The sequence below is a fragment of the Kogia breviceps genome, chromosome 12, assembly GCF_026419965.1.
Source record: "Kogia breviceps isolate mKogBre1 chromosome 12, mKogBre1 haplotype 1, whole genome shotgun sequence".
Taxonomy (NCBI): Eukaryota; Metazoa; Chordata; class Mammalia; order Artiodactyla; family Physeteridae; genus Kogia; species Kogia breviceps.
The window spans coordinates 18,622,681-18,646,712 of NC_081321.1; the positions used below are offsets into that span (position 1 = coordinate 18,622,681).

Genomic DNA, 24,032 nt, shown 5'->3' on the forward strand with positions numbered 1-24,032 from the left:
GCAGACACCAAAAACAATGGGAAGTACGAACCTGCAGCATGCAAAACAGAGACCCCAAACACAGTAAGCTAAGCAAAATGAGAAGAAAGAGAAATACACAGCAGATGAAGGAGCAAGGTAAAAACCCACCAGACCAAACAACTGAAGAGGAAATAGGCAGTCTACTGAAAAAGAATGCAGAGTAATAATAGTAACGATGATCCAAAATTTTGGAAATAACAATGGAGAAGATACAAGAAACGTTTAACAAGGACCTAGAAGAACTAAACAGCAAACAAACTATGATGAACAACACAATAAATGAAATTAAAAATTCTCTAGAGGGAATCCATAGCAGAATAACTGAGGCAGAAGAACGGATAAGTGACCTGGAAGATAAAATAGTGGAAAACACTACCACAGAGTAGAATGAAGAAAACAAAATGAAAAGAATTGAGGACAATCTCAGAGACCTGTGGGACAACATTAAACACACCAAAATTCGAATTATAGGGGTCCCAGAAGAAGAAGAGAAAAAGAAAGGGACTGAGAAAATATTTGAAGAGATTATAGTTGAAAACTATATGGGAAAGGAAATAGTCAAGTCCAGGAAGCACAGAGAGTCCCATACAGGATAAATCCAAGGAGAAACACACCAAGACACATATTAATCAAACTATCAAAAATTAAATACAAAGAAAACATATTAAAGGCAGCAAGGGAAAAGCAACAATTAACATACAAGGGAATCCCCATAGGGTTAACAGCTGATCTTCTAGCAGAAACTCTGCAAGCCAGAAGGGAGTGGCAGAACATATTTAAAGTGATGAAAGGGAAAAACCTACAACCAAAATTACCCTACCCAGCAAGGATCTCATTCAAATTCGACAGAGAAATCAAAAGCTTTACAGACAAGCAAAAGCTGAGAGAATTCAGCACCACCAAACCACCTCTATAACAAATGCTAAAGGAACTTTTCTAGGCAGGAAACACAAGAGAAGGAAAAGACCAACAATAACAAACACAAAACATTTAAGAAAATGGTAATAATAACATACATATCGATAATTATCTTAAATGTGAATGGATTAAATGCTCCAACCAAAAGACAGAGACTCATAAGACACAGACTCATAGACTGGCTGAATGGATGGAAAAATAAGACCCGTACATATGCTGTCTACAAGAGTCCCACTTCAGACCTAGGGACACATACAGACTGAAACTGAGGGGATGGAAAAAGATGTTCCATGCAAATGGAAATCAAAAGAAACCTGGAGTAGCAATTCTCATATCAGACAAAATAGACTTTAAAATAAAGACTATTACAAGAGACAAAGAAGGACACTACATAATGATCAAGGATCAATCCAAGAAGAAGATATAACAATTGTAAATATTTATGCAGCCAACACAGGAGCACCTCAATACATAAGGCAAATGTTAACAGCCATAAAAGGGGAAATAGACAGTAACACAATCATAGTAGGGGACTTTAACACTCCACTTTCATCAATGGACACTACTGTGCATATACCCTGAGAAAACCATAATTCAAAAAAGAGTCATGTACCACAATGTTCACTGCAGCTCTATTTACAATAGCCAGGACATGGAAACAACCTAAGTGTCCATCGAGAGATGAATGGATAAAGAAGATGTGGCACATATATACAGTGGAATATTACTTAGCCATAAAAAGAAACAAAACTGAGCTATTTGTAGTGAGGTGGGTCGACCTAGAGTCTGTCATACAGAGTGAAGTAAGTCAGAAAGAGAAAAACAAATACCGTATGCTAACACATATATCAGGAATCAAAAAAAAAAAAAAAAAAAGGTTCTGAAGAACCTAGGGGCAGGACAGGAATAAAGACACAGATGTGGAGAATGGACTTGAGGACACGGGGAGGGGAAATGGTAAGCTGGGACGAAGTGAGAGAGTGGCATGGACATATATACACTACCAAATGTAAAATAGATAGCTAGTGGGAAGCAGCCGCATAGCACAGGGAGATCAGCTCGGCGCTCTGTGTCCACCTAGAGGGGTGGGATAAGGAGGGTGGGAGGGAGACACAAGAGGGAGGGGATATGGGGATATATGTATATGTATAGCTGATTCACCTTGTTATACAGCAGAAACTAACACACCATTGTAAAGCAATTATACTCCAATAAAGTTGTTTAAAAAAATTGCTTTTTTTCCATAGTAAATGCTTCCAGTTTATAAGGCAACTAACAGTGTTCATTATGAAAAGTATTCATCTTTGGCATGAACTCCAAGATTTTAAATTCATTTTGACGTAGATGTGAATGATAAGAGGCTTTTCCATTTCTGTGGAAAAATAACTTATTTGCAGTATAAAAGTGATCCAATATAAATACTTCTCTTTTATAAAATAAAAATCCCTTGGCTGTACTAAGATTCTTCTAGAAATTTAAAATAGTTCTGTACTCCTAAGACTGTCTAATTTCGGTATTTCACTTTAAGTGTTTCGGGTTTTTTTTTAAAGAAAGATACAGCAGGTTCAAATCAGTTCCAATTTATTCTTTCTGCATTATAAACCACTGAAAAGTATTTCAGAAGGGATGTTTTTAGACAAGAATGAATATATTTGCATCAACAACCTTAATACCAGATTTTATAAACAATACAAACGATAGTAAACTTGGAAAACTGAGCAAAATTAGATACTACCAGTATAACATAAAATGACCCCTAAAGTATTGATAATCAATCTAGACTTCAGTGAAAGGAGTCAGAGAAGTCAAAGTTAAGCGAAGCAATTATGTAGGACATAGAGAAAATCACGAAAAGGGCTCGGGGACTGTAGGTAGGGAACCAGCACATCTGGCTTTAGTAGACAAATGAATATGGTGAGCTATTTTCGTCTGACTGACCATTATGCCATAGAAACATGCAAATGCTTTCCTGGTTTCTTTCTTTTCAGATTCCATAGTACCTTTGTTTCTCTCTGTTCCTCCTCCTCCCTCTCTCTCTCTTTCTCTCTTGGTGGCCATTAACTATACTGACAGTTTGACAGGCTGAAATAAGGAAATAAAACACTTAAACATTGTTTCCTGATGTATGTATTCATGTCTCCTGCCAAACACAGATATTGAGGAGATACTTCACTCCTCCTGTCAGCTCACTAAATTACACCCCAAGCTCTCGGGTCTCTCAATCTCAGTGAAACTCCATTCCTCCCAGAAGAATATGCAAGGGCTTCCGTCTTTTTGCCAAAATCCTTCCTTTATCATTTTTAATACTGAATTTTCTTAAGCTATGGGTTGGATATTTGTATGAGAGCTGATTATTTCCCTACTTTTTAAAAGCTGTCAGAATTCAGCTTTATTTTTTGGAGTGCTTTCACCTGAGCAATGGCAAATGAATACTGAACCTGGTTAAAGCTTCTCTCTTTCTCAGAACCAAGGAAGAGTTCTGACTTTTTAAAACTAGATACTAATTAACCTAACATTGAGTCACTTGCCAGGTCCAGTGAGAGAAAAAAGGTTGATCGTATTTGTGACATCCCCATATGTGCCAGACCACAAATAATAGATGCTTCTTCCATTATTATTTGCATATGGCAACCAACTAAAGTCAGCCTTCTGCAGAGCAAACTTTGAAAGTCTTACAAATGAATAATTAACTTCTTCCAGAGGTGACTGCTGTGGACTAAATTTTGAGAGAATAGGAGGTGAGAGGGAGGAATTAAAGGAGAGATAATGACTTTCAGTTGGTTATTTACCTGCTTCTAACCACCATTAACATGAAGAAGAAGAAATTTAAAAGTGAAATATTCAAGAATTTACAACGAAAAGGACAATGAAAGTAAACCTCTAAGACTTTTTCTTTGCTTCATTCGCTTAACTGCGCTTATTTAGTGCCTACTCTATGCAGTGCACAAGGGTATGTTCTCTGAAAGATGCTGAGGACAGTCCCACATCTCCTGCCTGGTTCCTAAGGAACTTGCTGCAGCCTGGAAGAGATGCCACAGTTGTAAGTAACTAGAACACAGGGGGAAGGTATTTCCAAGTGGAGCCACAGATAAAATGCGATTGAAATTCAAAGGATGAAGGAATATCACTACCCCCACCATCCACACTTAGAAATTCACTACTCAGTCTGGCTAAAAGATCAAAAAATTCCCTCTATTATAAGACTTAACATATTTTACTGTAATTACTTGGGTTGTTTTGTTCTGTACCTTCTCTGTCAGGCCGTAAAATCTGTGAGGCCTTGTGCCTTGTCTAATTTGTTCATGAATGTATTCTCAAGACGGACACAGTAGGTGGCATATAATGTGTTCCCAATAAATATCTGTTGAATGGGTGAGTGAATCATCTTGTGATAATAAGTAGTGAATGAATCTGAATCTTCTGAGGTTGGCTTTCTGAATCTCTGATTCATGTAATTCCCTATCTTATTGAAGATCACCAATAAGACAGCTCTTCTTGTAAAACTGGTGGACACCCCAGTGATCATAGATGCTGTATTTAATTAGCACAATTGCCAAAATATAGCCATGACCAAATGACCATTTTTGTAGACCTAAGGGTTTCCTTTTACTAATAAGGAGCCTCTTTTGCAACCTGACAATCATTAGGGATTACAGGATTAATCACAGAAGTGACGCACAGGAAAACTCTCTCTGCAGTGTTTCTTTCTCCTCTTTGCTTCTTATTTTCCCCAAGGGATGATACTTTCTAAAAATATCTTTGCACCATCTTCCAAAAATTGTAATCCAGTTATTGCTAATATAAATTATCAATAGAAGTGAAAGGTTACTACAGTAAAGATTCGAAAAATGCAAGGATAAGTCATTCAGCAAATCCATTTGAGGAACAGCTCCACCAGATAAGATTAAATTCTTTTACAATAAACTACTTAGTATCCAAATCATTTTGCTTTATCAAATGTTATCTGAAATATTAGCTACTGTTCATTAAGCATTTATTTATTAAGCACAACACAACGTATTACATGAATGTTTCTTCACTAAAGTCCCACAATTATCTTATAAAAGAGGAATTTATATCACAGATAAAGAAATTGAGGCACGGAAAGAGAAACCCAAGTCCACTGTGGTCTGGAACCCCCAAACATTTCAATTTCAACTATTCCATGCTCAGCACTCATTATATAATGCATTGTATTACGCATGAGGCCAGGGCTGGGCGAAGCTCTGACAATCGGGTCTTGCAGGGATTTCATGGGTAAGTTAGGACATAAGCAAAAGGACACTTTTCACTAATTTCTCCTGCACGCCTCTTGGTCTTGTTTACTCCCACTGTTTTCTCAAATGTCTTGGTGACATATTAATATATTACCTTTTAAAATGTTGAAAAGAGCACTTCGGGAAAAAATGCTCTTCTTGTTCTTCCTTAGCCATATATTTGGGGTCAGATATGAATAATTCTGACCCCCCAAACTGCACTCTTTCTATTATAATATATTGCCTCCCAATAATTTCTTCTGGTTTTAAGGGTCAAAAGAAACTCCGCTTTTGCCATGCTTCCAGACTCTTTTCTAAATTTAATTAATATGTTTGATCAAGGGATAAAAGGAAGGCTAAGATTTTTGTCCTCAGTCTCAAAGACACCAAAATGATTCTATGCATATCCTACCCTTGACCAAAAAAGACACTTGAATAGCACTGAAACAAAAAGACTATCTCTTTTTACCACATTTACATCTTTCCTCAATTCTACTTTAAAAATAGAATCTTCACTCATAATAACACTAGATCTTTACCTTACAATATGGAAAATGAAGGTAGTGGAGTGAAAAATGGAGAGGACTAGTGGAATTGTATAGAGACAAGAAAAAGAAGGAAGAGAAGAAAAGAATAGAAGAGGAGGAAGGAAGGGACATGCTGAAAAAATAAGAAGGGATAGAGATAGAATCCTTTTGTCCACGCCCTTTGGTGAAGTTAGAGGTTTGCTTTAAGACAAAATTGCCTCTTTCAGTGGTCAGTGATATTTTATTTCTATGTAACTTCCTCCTCAAATAGGTTAATTACAGAGGCAATTAGTCTAGCACACACATGATGTCACTATTCCCTTATATAAACAGAACTGGCACACATGTTTCAGGCAGAGAAAAATATCTGTAAAGACTGAATTTCAAAATGTAATAGAATTCTGTGCTGCTATTTTGCCCAATTTGGGTTAAATTTCACTGTTGTCATCATCCTTGTTTATTGAACAGCCTTTATGTTTTATTCTTATCATGGAAGCTCTCTATGTAGCTAGGAAGATCTGCTCAAATCATAATGAAAAAATCCAAAATGAAGATGTATCGTGACATAAGGTAACTGAACAGGAATGAGTAAGGCCTTATTAGCAAGACAAATAGATAGGAAAGAGGGAGCTGGAACTGAAAAAGCTAGTTCCATATTAGTTTAAACAAATGTTCTGACCTATGCGGTCTCCTAGGTTTTTTGTGCGAATACTTTATTTTACATATTCACAATTTGGAAATTAGTGACTACTGTCGTTCTGAGAACCAAAGGGTTCATAGCCTAAGAGGTTTTCAAAGCGAGCTTTTATAAAAGCTGAATATATATAGCACTGGGTAGCGTGATCCAGTCTTGGGGACACACATGGAATTCACAGAAAAAGTTGTTAAGTCACTAATAATGGCATCCATTTTAGACTGAAACTCCTAACTACTGATTATTGCTTGTATATTTATCAAAACCAAAATGATAAAGTGCTCTTCAAAGAATAAATTGCCATATCTAGTACTAAATACATATTCATAGAGGGCACTCTGTCCTTCTTGATGGTGGCTACCCAGGATGACAAAACTCCAAGACACTGATGACACACTAACATCTACGGTTCATTAGCTCCCTGTTTACTGCGCTAACAGTGAAAGCAAGGTCTTAGGGGCAGATCCTCATATGAATCAATACATTCTTTTCTCGTCTATGGCCATAAACTATTAGACTCGTTTTGACCGGCTGTCTCAAATAAGATGTGCCATTGGTAACGACAGTGTCTGAGAGAGATACAGTGACCATTATTACAAGGAAAAACACTCAAATTTTATTTCCTACTAAATGATGGTCCCACTGCATTCTTTTCATGCACAAACCACTGCATATTGCTTACAAATCAACCTAGTAGAATGTGTGCTTCGGCCATGGGGTCACTCGGCCTGGGTTTGAAAACTGGAGCCACATCTTACTAGCTGTTGAGTCACAGCAAGTTACTCAATTTCTCTCGCTCTCAATTCCCTCAGCTGAAAAATGGGTATAATAATAGTACCTACTTCACGAGGCACTTAGGAAGCTTAAATTAGATACTACATGCAAAGGCCAAGAACAAAACCTGGCAAAAGAAAGTCCTCAGTAAATGATAGTTATTATAAGAATTCTGTAACTTACAAAAAGTGATGGGGCTTTTTCTGATTTTATGCGTGTGTGTATTTAAATCAGGAGGTCTTGCGTTTAAATTTAAGCTCCTGTAAGAAAAAGCAGAATTTTAAATGGTGGTTAAAATTCTACAGGATAAATGAACTTAGGTTTATAAAGCCTTCTATCAGCAACAGAACCCTTCCATAGTCTAGTCTGGTACAGCAGTCTCTCTGGGATTTCAATCTGGGCTTACCTGAGTATATATATGGCAGCAGCAAGGTAGAAACAGGCTTTCTTCCTCTACAATGAATCCAAAGCTACTGCTGATGACACAGGGATGGGCAGGGAATGAAGTGATCTCCCTTCCAGAAGGTGAACAGTGGCACTGAGAACTTCTTAAAGAACTTTTGTAAAAGATCATTGGCTTTACTGCTTCTATTTGACCTTTTTGCCCTATTTCCCCAGGGAGTGTGCTAGTGGGTGGGTAGGGGTAAGTCAGCTTTGCAGCTAAGCCAGCTAGGCAAATAAGTAGTTTTGACTGTAGTGGCTACAAATATAGAGATATATGCATATGTATATTCTTTCCCATGCATGTCCCAGGATACCTCCAGAAAGTATGATAATTAAAAGTATATTACAGAGATTATAAAGGAACACATCAGGATGTTTCCTTCTCGGTAACGATCAAATTAATCATGTTTGTTATTACAAGTCACACCCACCCACCCACACACACAGTGGTTTCAAGTCTCATAATCTTTTCACTTGGGGATTGCCTGATGAGAGTTAGTCCTTTTCAGCAGGACAGGAACCTCTAGGTTTTAAAATTACTGATCTTGTATTTTCAGCCACTGTAACAGCTGATTTGGACTGACTTCACGGGTAACCAGATCAATTGTGCAGACATTAATACTTACCAGGGCATGAGGAAAGGGAATCAACTGAAACACTCAGCCTATGAAATGGACTATAAAATCACTGTCAGAATAGACATTAGAAACACAATAGAATTCTTCACAGCCCAGTTCTTCTTTACACAAATTAGGGCATAGAACAATTCAAATCAGCCTGGATGCTAGGACTGTGTGATCAGGTAAAGAGTTAATACCAGGAGTAGCAGAAAATTGCCATGAATCTGGCTGGTCAGTTATATGAGTGTTACTCTTTCCTTCTAACTCAGCATTTTAGATGACTTTGGTATTTAGCAATTACTTGGATCTAATATGACCAATTATTCAGAGATTGTTTTCAAATTCTTTAGGATCTCAGAAAGAAAATCACAGTAAGTCATCAAGGTGAAAAATGAAGGCTATTAGTATAACAGCATTATACATATAATAAAATGTCCTGATCCACCAGCAGAACCAGGAGATTTGCAAAACTCCATTCCTCACAGAAATGCAAAAAAATGTAAGTAAATATTATTATTTCTATTACACACTGAAAATAATATATCATATAAATACATTGTTACAAAAGTATATACATACAATTCCAGAGGTGCTATTCTATTCTTACCTTTATCTTTACTTAATATTATTTAAATAATGAAAATTTACCTGTGAAATGGTATCTAACTATATTTTTCTGAATTGGTTCTACTAATTCTTTTCTCCTGTTTGCTCTGCTTTTTACCCTTTTCTCTATCACTTGTTTTCTTGACTTTACTGGGCAAAAATCAGTAAAAATTTAGGTTCATTTTTTTGCTAGATACAGTTTCACTTTCCGCTCTCACTCCTTCTTCTTTCTGCCAACACCCCTGGAAGATAGCCAGAAGCCACGATGTAGAGGTGCCAGGGTGTCCTGATCTTGTGCACTTTGAGTGCCTCCGTGTATATCTAGGCAAGGCTTACTTACCTAAGTCACCACTTACAATATTGAGTAGAAAGTGCAGGCTGGAATAGTCAGCATTTATAAGTCAGCTGGTTACATGATACAAAAATATATAGCCAACTTCAGAATTTATAGCAATAACATTTATGTATCGTGTTACTCCTAGAACAATCCAATTTATAAAGTGCCTATTGTGTATACATAAGGAACAATCATAAATCATTTACATTAAACAGTGTCAACTAGCAAAACACAACTTTCCCCCTAAATTCTGCACACTGAGATTAATGAGGTTTTTGAAAGGAAGCACACTAAAAAAAAAAAAACCAAAAAACAGCTCTGATTCATCCTAGGCGGATAACATATCCATATAAAGGAGCAGGTGTCTGTAGAATGATTTAGAACACCTATGGAACATCTCTGGAAAATATTAACCTTCCCTGAAGTAGAGAGTCATCCATGAAGTGAGCTGAAAATGTGGCAAGAACCCAAGCCTGTCACCAACCTCACGATTTCTTTTATTTCCTTCTCAGTAAAGAATGGAATTAAAACAAACAGAGAACACTGTAGGCCCTAACTGACCAGTTGTGATGTGTTTTCATCTACAGGCACTTTGAGAAAACCTGAGAAAGAGTATGTAGATTACCTGCTTTGTCTCTTTGACTCCTAGTTAACTAGGAGAAAAATCCCTATTAGTGACAAAAGCTATCAAGAGTCCCAAAGTGAAACTCAGATACGTATGTGCATTTTCTCCCTTTGTTTACTCCCCCTTCAGACACACAGTCTTCAGAAATCTATGCTTTAGAGTCTTGGATTAAACCTATTCCTTCTCCCTACAAAGCCCCTAAAATAAATAATATGGAACGTTTCAACTGTTCACATCTGTAAAAGCATTTAATCTTATCTGAAACTTCACACCTACACAGCTGAACTGGACATCATGTAAGAAAAATACAGTCTGAATTTCTCTTAACAGTATTTTGATTCTCTATCTTCTGTCTTTAGAAAGGATTACTGGAGTTATACTTTCTTCCTGTCTTAACTCACAGCCCTAAAAATAACCATTGATTTGTTTCAGCCAAAATGGAAGAATAACAACATTTTTCTTATATATAAAAATGTTTGCTCATTAAAAAACTCACTTCTCCAAACTCTATTAATGGCTAATATTACTATGGAGAGAAGCAACCCCCTATCTTGGTTAAAATTAAAACTGAATCTGAAAAACAGAGACAAATATATAGCAAGAAAATCTTTAAACTAGTTTTCAATGAATGAACTACCTGCTGTTTCCTGTTCACAGACAATTGACACTGTGTAAAGACAGGTTGTAATCTAGAAAGCAAAACAAAACAAAAACCATACACAGAGAGAGTGGTAACAGATCTACAAACTTCTCAATTGAAATAAGAACTGATGGTCAACTGAGGTTTTCAGGAGAAGGTTTTTAAAAACAACATGCTCATCTGGAAAGCCAGATACACTATGGCCTCTGTAGAAATATTCTGAAAACTGGGCCCCCAGCAAAACAGCTGTATTTCACTGGCATTAATTAGAAGGGGAAAATATAATGTACTTCTTCACAACTGAGAGTATTAAACTTAACAAGAAGCAGTGACAATTCACTGCAGTCATACATAGAAGATTCTGGTTGAAAACGTATCCATTCATGAAGAGTGTTAAAACTTCAAAGGGTTTTGCTTCTGTGAAGAGATGAGACGGTTACGTTTTCTTCACTTAACATGTTTATTCTCTTAAAATTATCTGGTGATCACGGAATTCTTTTCTATTTTTGAGTGGTATTTTGATACACTTAAGAAGAAAAACTCTTAGTGCTTAGGGAAGCAATTTAAAATCCCAGGCTAACCCCTTTTTCTTGTCAATAAACTGAGAAATCTGTGTAAAAATAAAGCATAATTATGACTGTCATGTGGGCGGTTTTGCTACTTTAGTCTCCACATTCTTACAAAGTCTTACAAAGTTCTTCCCAATATTAATGAAAAATACATGATCACTAGGTAGGCATTTTTAAAGTATTGCTATTTCCTATGATTGGCCTACCTATATTTTCTACCAATTCTCTCTAGGTATTTCAATTAAAATAATTCTTAAGAAAATAACTGATACCTCACCAAGACACTCCAAAAAATATTGCTAAAAAGAAAAAACTCAGCAAATCATAAGGTATTTTGGGTCATTATCAAAAAAAAATATCCTTTACAAATTACTTTCATAGACCTGATTAACATTTTTCAAAGGAACTGACTAAATTGAAGGGATTTGGGATACATATAAACACAGGCTCCCACAGCAATAAATTGTTGAACCAACATTGAAAAGGTTCTTTTTTTTCCCTAATGGAAGTCTTCTAACATTGGCAGTATAAAGTTCTTACCTTGAATAAAAGATTTTTCCTCTTTCCCTTACACAAAATAATAGTTAAAGAAACAGCTGCAGGCTGAACTACTACATTTCCACTTTAGCTAATAAGAAAATATAACTTCTTTTTCATTCTTAATTTGATAACTTCATTTAAACAACTAGTTAAGGACTGAGTATAAACAAAATGAGAATACTGTGTCTCTATTCAGGAAATAATGCCAGTAACAACTGATTTTCTTACATGGCTGTGGATATCAATGCTGGGTTTTCTTTTTTTTTTTTTGGTTGCAGAAGGCATTGATTCAATATCACTTTTAGAGCTTCATAACCTAAAATCCATGGATTGCTATGAAATCTATAGGTCTCTGGAATTATATATAAAACGTCATGTGTATATACCCATTGTAATTTTTCCTGCAGCACTTCTTCTTCTTGCTATCTAGCATCTGTGAACCTTCTTTCTGTTAACAGTAGCCCATTTTCCTCTGGGATACAATCCTAATGCTTAGTTCATGGAAAACAATGAAGCTGACTCCTGCTCCAAGAGAGACACACAGTATTATTCTGTGATCTAATCAAAGCAAATTAGTACAAACAGACTTTGATAGGGCTTCTGGGAAAGAGATGCTCTCTTTTTCCTGTTTGATCTGAAGCTTGACAGGATATTATAGCTGAAGCAATGCCACTGCCACCATCTTGCTCCCAAATGAAGCCAGAGACTGAAGCTGCATTAGTGGAAGCCGAGAGATAGAGAAAAAAATGAGTCTTGTTTACATTATTTTAATCCAGAAGTTCGTTCTGTGCCGAGACTCTATATTTTAATAAATAACACACGTACATGCACGCACATTCATACCATCTTACTCCACAAATTTGCATAGCTGACTTCTTCAGCTTAACTGCTCACTGGCTTTCTCTGACCTTTCCTACTTACTATAAATTCCCCTCTCTGTATTCTTTACTTCTCTGTCCATCCTATCTGTCATTAATCTCATTTCGCATAGTCAAAATGATGTGCCATATGCTAGTTCTTATTTTGGTACACAGGAATTTGGTCCGTTTTCCAGTCCTTTTCAGTCAAAGTTTACACAGTGCAGGATTATTTTCCAGGAGAGAGACACGGAGAGAATAAAAGAGACAGAGAGAGACAGACAGAGAGATACAGAGAGAGAGGGAGGGAGGGGAACAGATTTTTAAAACTGAAGATTCAAATAGAGAGCCAGGTAGTAAGTTTCACCAACGGTGGAACTAATTGAAATTTTGATTACACACATACAAGAAAATATATTTTAGTTAAGCAAATAACTGTAGCATAGATTAGTAGGAAAGGATTTTCATGCATTTTGATCTCCATTCCAACCAGACTTAGCTGACATAATTATGGGGCCCTTAAAAGTAACTTCTGGGGTTTAGAAGCACCTGCCACTTCCTTTGAACTGGCCCAATAAATGCCAAGAGTGAGTGTTTTAGATTAAATGAATAGATTAATAAACATCTTTGGAATATCCATGATTAAGGTTGATTTATGTTCTCTTGCCAGCAGTAATTCAAGAAAATGCCACGCTATTCAAAAAATATTGCACGTCATTCTCACCACTTTGCCAAAGTTGACACCACGTAAGTGTGACAATGACAATATCTATATTCTTTTGCGGTACTAACTGTACACAGAAGCTGATAGATATTAAACCACTCTAAGTTTGCAGGGGCATGAGCACAGGAACCACTCTTATTTATAACTCTGATAAATGACCTTTCATTTGTAAATTTATAGTGTATCCATAATTTCTTTAGGGAACCAAGAGGTTCATTCAAAAAACTGCCACAACATGTGTCTGTGCAAAGATGATGGATATGGTTTATGAAATTAAATGCTTTTAAAAATTAAAATCAAATTGCCAAGAAAAAGGATATGTTCTTTCCTGGTTTGCTCACATTTTTAAATGATCACAACTGCACTCTCAGCAGTTATAATGCTTAATCTAGATAGCATATTAATATAAATATGTCCAAATATATCGTTGTTATGGTTGTGTAGTATCAGTATGAACTACTGGACATCAAGTTCACTTAAATTTATTTTTTTTCTAATTCTATTCCTCTGTAATAACCTATGAAATATATAAAGTATCATTAGAATATAATATTTCTTATTTATGTTTACTGCAATTACTGTGTTTAATTTTTCAGGACTACTCCCAGCAAACCGCACGGTTTATTGTAACCATAGACTATTAGAAACTATAATTTAAATAAAATTACTTAAATAAAATACATATTTGCCAAAAATTAACATTAACAAAATAAGGAGTCTTACTTTATCCCAATATGGACTTTGCTCAACTGGAGAAATCAAAGAAGGAGAAGATGAAAGACAACAAACTATCACTAAAGTAACCAATAAAAAGCAGAGTAGTCAATGTTCTAAGTGTGAAGAAAAAAATGTACATTGTTACTATGTGTGATGTGTTCTGGTGGCTTTCCTACCCCTTCGTCTGCCATCATTTACTGCCGAGGTAACACAAAAATCTCAGTGCTTTGGCTTTTTCTAGAGTAGTTTTACTTTTTTAATCTATCCTATTATTACGGAATCTGCAAAAGAGTGAACCTGACTTTAATTATCTGATTTGGTTATATGAACAACAATCTCCAAATTGCAACTTTCTTTAGCATTAGCTCCTCCAGCCCCAAAAATATTGTTCCAAATGCCTGCAAAATTTCTGCGCAAAGTATTTCTTACATATTGAGTGTTCTATATTCTGCTTAAAACAAAGATAATATTTAAAATAAAATACAAAAAGCAGTTTACATACCCCAGTGGACTGCTAGCTCCTTGTGGGCAGGAACATATTTATCATCATCTTTGGGTCACCGATGGCCAGCACAGCACCTGAGATATAATGCACACTCATAAATGTGTTTGAATGAATTAAATAAGACAGTGCCGTCTGGAATCCACTTGGAAGGTAAGAATTCAATAAAGTAACCATTCTGTCTACCAACCCACTTCCTCTATAGCCTATATTATTAAAGTAGTAGTTCATATTCTAATACATTTGAATGACAACTTTATCCTGAAAACTCAATTCTCAAAAATAATTGCTTCTAAATGCTTATTACATTACATATTCTTATTGTCTTTGGTTCTGGTGGAGGCTATACAGTGAAGTGTTTGAGATCATGTACTTTGGAATCAGGCTGATACACGTTCAAATCCTGGTTCCACCACCGGCTATTTACATAGTTTTGGATAAGCCGCTAATCTCTCTAAATATCAAGTTGTCTTCAAAATAAAGATAATTTTAGTAACTTTCTAATAATGTTCAAAGGATCGAAGGAAACAATGCTTTAGCACACTGCCTGATACACAGTATGCCCTCAATAAATGATAACTACTATTTGTATGCCTTCCTCTTTCCCTCCCTCCCCTTCTGAAGAGCTAACCTTACTCTGGCCTTTGCCTTTGGCTACTGGGAGGTAATCTCTAGGACCTCAAAATGTCATGCCTGACAGGAATGTCTTTGTTTGCCTGAGGGCCTTGGCCACAAGAGAGTCTAACAATGTGATTTTATGATAGGGGCCTTGAGTCATGCAATATCAATTCTGCCTCCAAAACTACCTGGAGACTAAAGGTATCAGCCCAACACTGATATCCAGGAGGGGCTAGAGACTAAGGGTCAGCCAAGCCAGTGGTATGTGATCAAGTCCCAGTAAAACCTCTGGCCACCAAAGGCTCAATGAGCTTCTCTAGTTGGCAATGCTCCGTGCATACCGTCACATGTCAGTGCTGGGAAAATAACATGTTCTGACTCCATAGGGCAGGGTGATGGAAGCTCTGTGGTTGGTTCTTCTAGCCGCAGACCCAGCCTTATATAACTGCTTTCCTTGGCTGATTTTAATCAGGATCCTTCCCTGTAATAAACTGTAACCATGAATATGACAGCTTTCACTGAGTTCTGTGAGTACTTTTAGCAAATTTTCAAAACTGAGGGCAGTTTTGGAAACCCCTCAAACACGCATTTGGTGTCAAAAGTGAGGGTGGCCTTGTGTGGAGGACTGGCTCCCTCAAACTCTGTAGCTGACTAACTGTACAGTTGGTTAAACTCTCACACCTTCCTTCTTTAAAATCTGGAAAGCCCCAAAGCGTTGAAAGGCATCTCACCTTATCGCTCAAGTGAATGTAACAAAACTCTCACTTAACAGTGAAAATCACTTTGAATTGATGGTGTTTATGTATAGACTATATGTTGTTTTATTTTCCCATGTACGAACAATTAAATCCTCCTCCAGTAATAGATTCAGAAATGTTTTGTTTTGGTTATATGAACAGCAGTACTGTTTAGAAGTAAATGAGTCACATACAAGTAAAATTTCTAAAGATTAGTAATAGTAGATCTGTCAAGTTCAGATTTTAGAAAGTTAACTCAAGAGGTACATTGGTTTTCAAACAAAATATTAATTAAATCATATGTTTCTTCTGCATCTCCTGAATGCAGTATGCAAGAGGCTGTTTGTAACCTTGTTTAAAAAAAAAAGAAAGCAAACTTTTCTTTTACAACTCTCAGCTTGGTAAGCAGAATTTTAAGATGGTCCACAAATTCCCCCCAACTTGTGAACACGTTCCTCCGCATAATCTCCAGAGTTGTGAATATGATGGGTTTTACCCCCATGAATAGGTTATATTATTTAACACAGTTGACTTTCAAACAGGAAGATTATCTGCATGGCTCTAACCTCATCACATAAACCTTTTAAATCTTGGCCTAGAGGTCAAAGACTGAGGATGATGGAGATTTGAAGCATAAGAAGGATCTGACACACCACTGTGGACTTTAGGATAGAGGTGGTGGCGTGGCAAGGGGTACCCACAGCCTCTAGGAGCTATGGGCAACCCCTAGCAGATGGCCCCAAGGAAACGGGACCTCAGTCCTACACACAAAAAGCTGAATTCTACCAATAAGAAACTTTGGAAGCAGATGTTTCCCCAGGAGTGAACAGGCAAGAACTCAGCCTGGCCAATCTTGATTCCAGCCTTGGGACACCTTGAGCAGAGAACCTAGTCAAACCATGCTGGGCTCCTGACCTGTGAGCTAATGGGACTTGTATTAAGCCACTACGTTTTTGATACCTTGTTATATACTTACAGAAAGCTAACACACACAGGAACTGAGGGTTCTGTATGTGTTTTATTGACCTCTCTTCAGTCTTTCACCCTGCAAACAGTATCAGTTATGTGCCAGGTTTCACTAACCATAGAAGCCCCCAGTTACCACTTACTGTTGCCAATGCTGAAAAGTCATGGACCCACTCTGAACAAGAAAGAGAAAAAAAGGTACTACGCCATACGCTAAAGACCGAATGTCCTCCCAAAATTCATATGGTGAGACCTAATACCCAATGTGATGATGTTAGGAAGTGGGGTCTCTGGGAGGTGCTTAGTTCATGAGTGGAGCCCTCGTGAATGGGGTTATAGTCACCTTATCAACGAGACTCCCGAGAGCCCCCCATCCCCTTCTACCCAGTGAGGTTACAGCGAAAAGACAGCCATCTAGGAAGCAGGCTCTCACCAGACACCGAATGTGCTGGCACCTTGATCATGGGCTTCTCAGCCTCCATAAGTATGAGAAATAAATTTCTGTGGTGTTAAGCCACCCAGTTTATGGTATTTTTGTTATAGCACCCCATATGGACTAAGACAAAAGTGTAATTATTGTCTCTTCAGTAGATCATTTGGAAAACTCAACTCTCTGCCTCCTGTATGGAAGGTGTTGAGAAGGTAACGCTTAAATATGCTGTGAATTATCTCCAAATTTTCTTGGGCCATTTTAAGGGTAGAAGTAGGCAGTGACTGCCTGCTTGAGGCGTATGTGGGAAACTACCATATGTTCAGTGCAGAAGACACAGAATCTCTAAGTATCTGAAGTGAGATTGGGGGGTCACTTAAAAAGAATCTCTCCTGGGCTTCCCTGGTGGCGCAGTGGTGGAGAGTCCGCCTGCCGATGCAGGGGACACGGGTTCGAGCCCCGGGCCGGGAGGATCCCACGTGCCGCGGAGCAGCTGGGCCCGTGAGCCGTGGCCACTGGGCCTGCGCGTCCGGAGCCTGTGCTCCGCAACGGGAGAGGCCACAGCAATGAGAGGCCCGCGTACCGCAAAAAAAAAAAAAAAGAATCTCTCCTAAGAGTCTTTGTAGAACATACTACTACAATTGCTCCGTCTCATTCCCTTTTTATTCATTTACTACAATGCTGCCATGTTTATTTTTATAAAACACAAATTTTACCATGTTGTACCTCTACTCGAAATGACCAGTTTCAGTGGCCTTCAAGATAAAGTCATTAGTTCACTAATACATTCAATACTTAAGTGTCAAGTTCTATACTAGGTGATAGGGACACACTGATAAGTAAAACAGATAAGGTCCTGCTCTCCTCTGAGATTTGTCCTTTCATATCCTTCCCATCCCTATCTTGTTCAACTAGAAAATTATGATCTTTTTTTTTTTTGGTGTGTGTGTGGGTTTTCCTTTTTTAATTTTTATCTTTAATCCCTAACCTGGGCTTCACTCCTCTGGGAAGCCCTCTTTGACCCTCTTAAGCATAATGAGGCACTCCTTCTCTGCGCTCCCATAAAATACTGTACCTAATCATATAATAAAATTGATCACCTTGTATTAAAATTGCATGGATTGCTTGTCTGCATCCTCCATAAGCGGAATACGGGAGAAAACTCAGGAAGCATGTGCACCCCAAATTCCTAGTCGATAAGAGATGATGAACGGGTAGGCCCTCTTGGGAGAAGCTGACACTAGACCTAATCCCTCCTGTGGGGTAGAATCTACAGGATATATACACGATGGAGGGAGAGTATTCTATAAATTGACAGTGGGAAGCAGGTTGAGCAATAAGGGCCACCCTGTACTACCCCACACACCTTAGGTGTGTGTGCCGTGATGATAACCCCTCCTTCCCCTTGCGCCCTCTATCTCAATTACGAGTTCCTGGAGGCTCGGCCCAGAGCAGACCCTCCAGAATGCACGGTGGGAGGTCAGCTACTAGTTAGAACATAAGGGCTATTAATGAGCTTACTTAGTGAGACAACAGTCTTGAATGGCAGAATTTGAGAGTGAAAAGTGACTGCAAGATTTCCACAACATTCCCGGTGAAAATGCAAAAGCAAAATGTGAATCCTAAACAGACAGAGCCAGTGTGGGAACTCGCATGGATCTAGGGAGGGAGGGCGGAGAAGTCTAGGGAAAGAAGACAGGCAGAGCTCAGAGGCCGGGGCCAGGCTCTCTCTGTATCTTGGTATTTAACCAATAAGGAGGTGGGGCAGGAGAATACCAGGTGGATAAAAGGGACCTAAGGGCTGACAGTCCTCTTTCATGGACATTACTTGTTGGGGAGGGCATGGGAGAGGTCACAGGCCTCTCAGGGAATCCCTGCTGTAAGTCTTACACCCATCTAACCTGGTGAGGGAGAAATGAAAAAACACTGGTGAAGGAAGGTGCCCAGATAGATTGAGTTAAAACTGGTTGCTATACCTCACGGGTTGTGGGCATGTGCAAGGAACCTCAGAATGTGTGTACTCTGTTCCATCCTCCCCGTATTCAAGGCAATGGTAGGCCAGCAGCAGCCGCTCAGGCTCACATCCAGGTGGTGCTAATTGCATCAGCAAGGACAGAGGGCCCCACAGGTAGAGACCCTGGCCGAGGGAAGATGCCAGGAAGGATACAGAGGGTCACCCCAGGGCCAGCAGGCACACGTGTGACACTCCACACCACCCTGAGAGCCGCAACGATACACAAACTCACCATAGCTGGTTTCTTTAGTGGGGACAGGGGCAGGGGAGGCACAAAATGTATGCTGTCATCCCTCTCAGGGTCAAGTGCGTGCAGGGTTGCCACCCGAGAGGCGTACTTCCTTACATTTTACACCCAAGGTGCCCTTCTCATCCCACCCTACCCTGGACAGGGAAATAGAGAAACTAACACACAAAAAGAGGTGATTTGATAGTAAAGATACTGAGTTATTTTGTGTTCTTTTGAGTTTACTTTTTATTATCTTTCAATCTGCACAGTAGGGTAGGGACTCAGGAGCAAGAACACATTATGGAAACAGCTCCATTTTCTTTGTATATTAGAGTAGAAGTGGATAAATTTCGACCCAATTAGATGTGTCCCCCAAATTATTACAATATCTTACCAGATTGTTTTCCTATTTAAATTACTCAAATTGCTATAAAAATCTTTTTTTCTTTATACCTTTATACCTTCTCAAAGCAACTCAGATCCACTTCTTCCCATACTATTGAAAGTTACATGTTACGTCACTCAACATACAAAAGGGGCCAAGAACATCAATTTTTTAAGAGTCAGTAAGGAAGATGACCACTTGTACTCCCCTGCCAGCCTCAAGCATCTTTCTTAGTGTCCTCTTGTGAAGTCTGCCCCAAAGGCACATGATCTAAAATCTTAAATTGCTATAAATCTGAGATACTAGGGTAATTTGACGAATTTAAACCCTTAAGATACGTGTTGTGGTTCCCTTTACGAATTTCAAGAATTTTCACATGTTCCATTCAATAACTCCATAGGTAGCAGCCCTGTTTTGCCAACTGCAGTTTGGATCTGTAGGCTTTACCTCCACACTCTACCTGCTGGCTGAGTGTTCTGGAACAAGTCACCTGATATTTCAGTGTACTTTATTCATCACATTAAAGGGTAGCCCACATAATTCCCAAAGTTCCACCCTGATCTAATACTTCTACCACAAATAGACGTTAACTTCTGATGGTATCTTATTAACCTTTCTAATTCAGGAATGCAATCACAAACAACATTAGCTGATTTGCTACCAGTTCTCCTACCAGTAGAACCGGTAGCATGAGGAGCGAGAGACAGAAATGCTCAATGAGACTTGAGTGGTCAACAGTTATCATAGTCGACACTGATATTCTGTAGTAGTTCCTACGAGCAGACACCATGCCAAGTGCTTTACATGTAATATCTGGCTCAATTCTTACAACAGCTCTATGGGACAGGTACTTTTATTATACTCATTTTACAGATGAGAAAATTGGCACACGAGATTAAGAAATGTGCTATAGGTCACAAAGCTAGAAAGTCTTTAGTTACTTATGAAACTCCTATTAGTTGCAACCAAAAGAACTCAACCAAAATACAGTGAAAAGTGCAAGACAAAAGAAATTCTAGAATCACTGTTTATTAGAAATGTTTAACGTAACCATTTCTGGAACTAAAGTTAAATAAGAATGCAGAAAACTTATTACTCAAAAAAATTTATTTTCATGAGGTAGTAGTATACAGACGCATGCCAAGTTGAAATCGGAAAGGACATAATCATTTCTTCATTCATTCTACAGGTGAGGAAAACCTGTTTACTAGGGAAATGGCAGGACTGTACCTGGAATCCAGATCTCCTCTTTTTCAGTCCAGTGCTCTTTCCAGTGTGTACCTAATCCTTTGGAAAAGGCAATAGTGGTTGACAGTGCTGGCTGTGATGCCAGACTGCTCAGTATAAATTCCTGTTTTCACTCACCAGCACTGTGATCTTAGGTCTCAGTTTCCACATTTGTAAAATGTGAGTAATAATACCTACTGTATAGGGTGAGGATTTAAGTAATTAATACATTTTTTTAAATGCAGATCCGGGCTTCCCTGGTGGCGCAGTGGTTGAGAATCCACCTGCCGATGCAGGGGACACGGGTTTGTGCCCCGGTCTGGGAAGATCCCACATGTCGCGGAGCGGCTGGGCCCGTGAGCCATGGCCGCTGAGCCTGCGCGTCCGGAGCCTGTGCTCAGCAACGGGAGAGGCCACAGCAGTGAGAGGCCCGCGTACCACCAAAAAAAAAAAAATGCAGATCCTTATTATTACTACAATAGCACATGTGGGGGAAAAAAAGGGAAGCCAAAACATCAACAGCCATCCAGCAGCACAAAGACTAGAGCAGAAGAGTCGTGTTAATACCATTTGAGATTTCCCACTCTTTCCATCTAAAAGCTCTATTCCTTAACCCTCCCAAGCACACCATATAGACAAGTAGGAGTAAATTTTTGTCAGGACTAGAGATACAGGAAATGCTAGAAGAAATAATTTACTAGCAAAGTTTTAGGGAGGACTCAGCTTCCAGACTTAGCTTTATCGTTCACAACTGGATTCTAGAAAGCCAGGTCATATCTCCAAGTTTCAGTTTCCTTCTCAGAACTTTCCTATAGAGGGAAACTTCTGGAGGCTTCGCAAGGTTTCCCTAATAGCCGAGGCCAAAAAGGAGATTTCTGATCTTAATTTTAATCATTCTAACCTAGTGAACAATATATAACCTTTAATTACCAAATCTTTGTTTTCTTGCTTTGCATCAGATTTCCTGCCATTATTAACAGGCATGATTATAGGAAAACACGTGTAATTTGCAATTCAAACAGTCTTTAATCTTAAAAGAATTTCCATGGGTGGAAGAAATGGCGCACAAGTCCCCTAGCTCTGTCCCTTGCATAGCCCACCAGTTGCCCAAGGGATCTTAACTCATAAAGGAGGAGTGCTGTACAGCTTTAAAATGACTTCATTCCCATATTTACATATTTTTAATAGGGCTATGATGAATTTCCTTCCGCTTGACTCCTATTTTGAGCTGTGATATTTTAATCTCCATTCTTGCTGCAACTTAGCAGATGAATGTGCAGTGTGACAGAGCTCAGAGGAAATAGTATAAATAAAGCAAAGTGGAGCTATGACATCTCACATTTTATAGCTTTTTTATTGTAGCCAAAGCATAAACAGAGCACAGCTGTGTTATACTTACCACTGTGAGCCCTCCCTCAATCCTCACCCCCTATTGCTTTTAAAAAGACAGTGCTCTTATTCAGAAAGCTTGGGCTGTGGGTAGCATGGCCGCACCGGTGGCAGCCTCTACCCCAAACCTCTACCTCTGACTCACTTCTCCTCTTCCAGATGTAGCTATGTGGAGTTCCGCATCATTCCTCTGACTGAAAACCAATACGCCAACAGCAGCCCATCCTGTACTGTGGTAGAAGCACCCTGTTCCTACCTATTGGAAGATGGTTCCACAGCCAAAGCTATAATTTCCCCTCCTCAACAGACACACTGCATGCAAAAAATTCACAAACACTCTCTTAACAGGAGACACACAACTAGCTGGAAGTATTCAAAACAGTGCACTCTCTTAATGAAAGCCCCTTTTAGAATGAAGAAATTGTATTTTTCACTTTCAAATGAACTTAGTCATGTTTGGGCGAAAGTTGTAAATGCCAGAAGGGCCAAATACAGTGAGAGCGAGAAGAGCGGTGTTGACCTGTGCGAAATCACTCCACGTGCTAAAACAGCCGTCAGGTTTTAGAGTTTCTCAGGCTGGTTACATATTTCATTAAGTCTGAAGAAGACAGAGGAAAAGACCAATAGCAAGCACCTTCTACACTCTGACGAATACGCGGTCATATACGCAGGGTTGATTGGTCCGGGACAAACACCTGATCTAAGAGGAGCCAATCAGAGTTCTCCCCAGAGATAGTTTATTTAAGTAAAATGGAAAAAACAGCAAGCTACAGAATTCCTGTGCTGTCACCAATGGTGCCATTTCCTCCAACATGGAGAAATCTCTATTGCAGCAAGAAAAAGTTGGCATCCAGAGTGACACGGACACAGGAGAGAGGGGTATTGAGCCCTGACAGAGTATGACTCCCTGGTCCCAAGTGTTCCTGAGGCCCATCCAAACTCCTGCCTCCCCGCAGTTTGGTTATTTGCCTTCCTTGTATTCCTTTACCCAAACGATTCCAGCTTTTTTTTTCTTAAGCTGCCTCAAATTGCGTTTTATCACTTACGAAAAAAGAATCCAATTTCACCTTCCAGAAGAAGATTCTCTTTTCAGTTGGATTAGGATTTATTTCTTTCTTTTTCAAATACCACCACACTATTTATGGGAAGGGAGGAAAACCCTCTGGGCTTGTAGAGGAATGTGTAATGAAATTCAAAAGACACATGCATCCAAGTGAAAAGAATATAGGGGCACAGTAGCCTATACACCAGTGAAGTGAAATGAGAGACAGGAAGATTGATTTGCATCATCATTAACATGGAAGGAGAAAAGCGGGAGAACACAATGACGGCGAGAACCACCTCCATTGACATACGTCATTGTTTCGAAACAACGGGCCCAACTGGGCTAACACAGGGGCAAAGTTGGTATCCCAGGCTTCCCAGCTATCTATCCGCCCCAAATCGCTCTTCTGCCAAGCTCATTGTCTACCAAGCTGCCAGCCCAGCCCAGGGATCTGATTAGCAATTTGCACTTTTGTGAGAGGATTAACAGAATTCCTTTGTTTTGAGGTCGGATTATCAAACTGCATCTTTAAAGAGGTGTGACCTCATCCAGATTCATAAGCCTGCTCCCTTGAGAATGGCTTGGATTTTACTCCACGTGGGCAGCATATAATTTCATAAA

General features: G+C 38.8%; 1 protein-coding gene across 14 annotated transcripts in view; it reads right to left on the minus strand.

Moving 5' to 3' along the window:
* Positions 1–24,032, minus strand: part of SOX5 (SRY-box transcription factor 5) — a 1,010,478-nt gene that overhangs the window by 825,981 nt on the left and 160,465 nt on the right. For all 14 annotated transcript variants that reach the window (XM_067008877.1, XM_067008891.1, XM_059082188.2 and 11 more), the window contains one exon: positions 14,372–14,448. The gene's annotated coding sequence lies outside the window, so the exon portion shown is untranslated. The remainder of the gene's footprint in view (positions 1–14,371; positions 14,449–24,032) is intronic.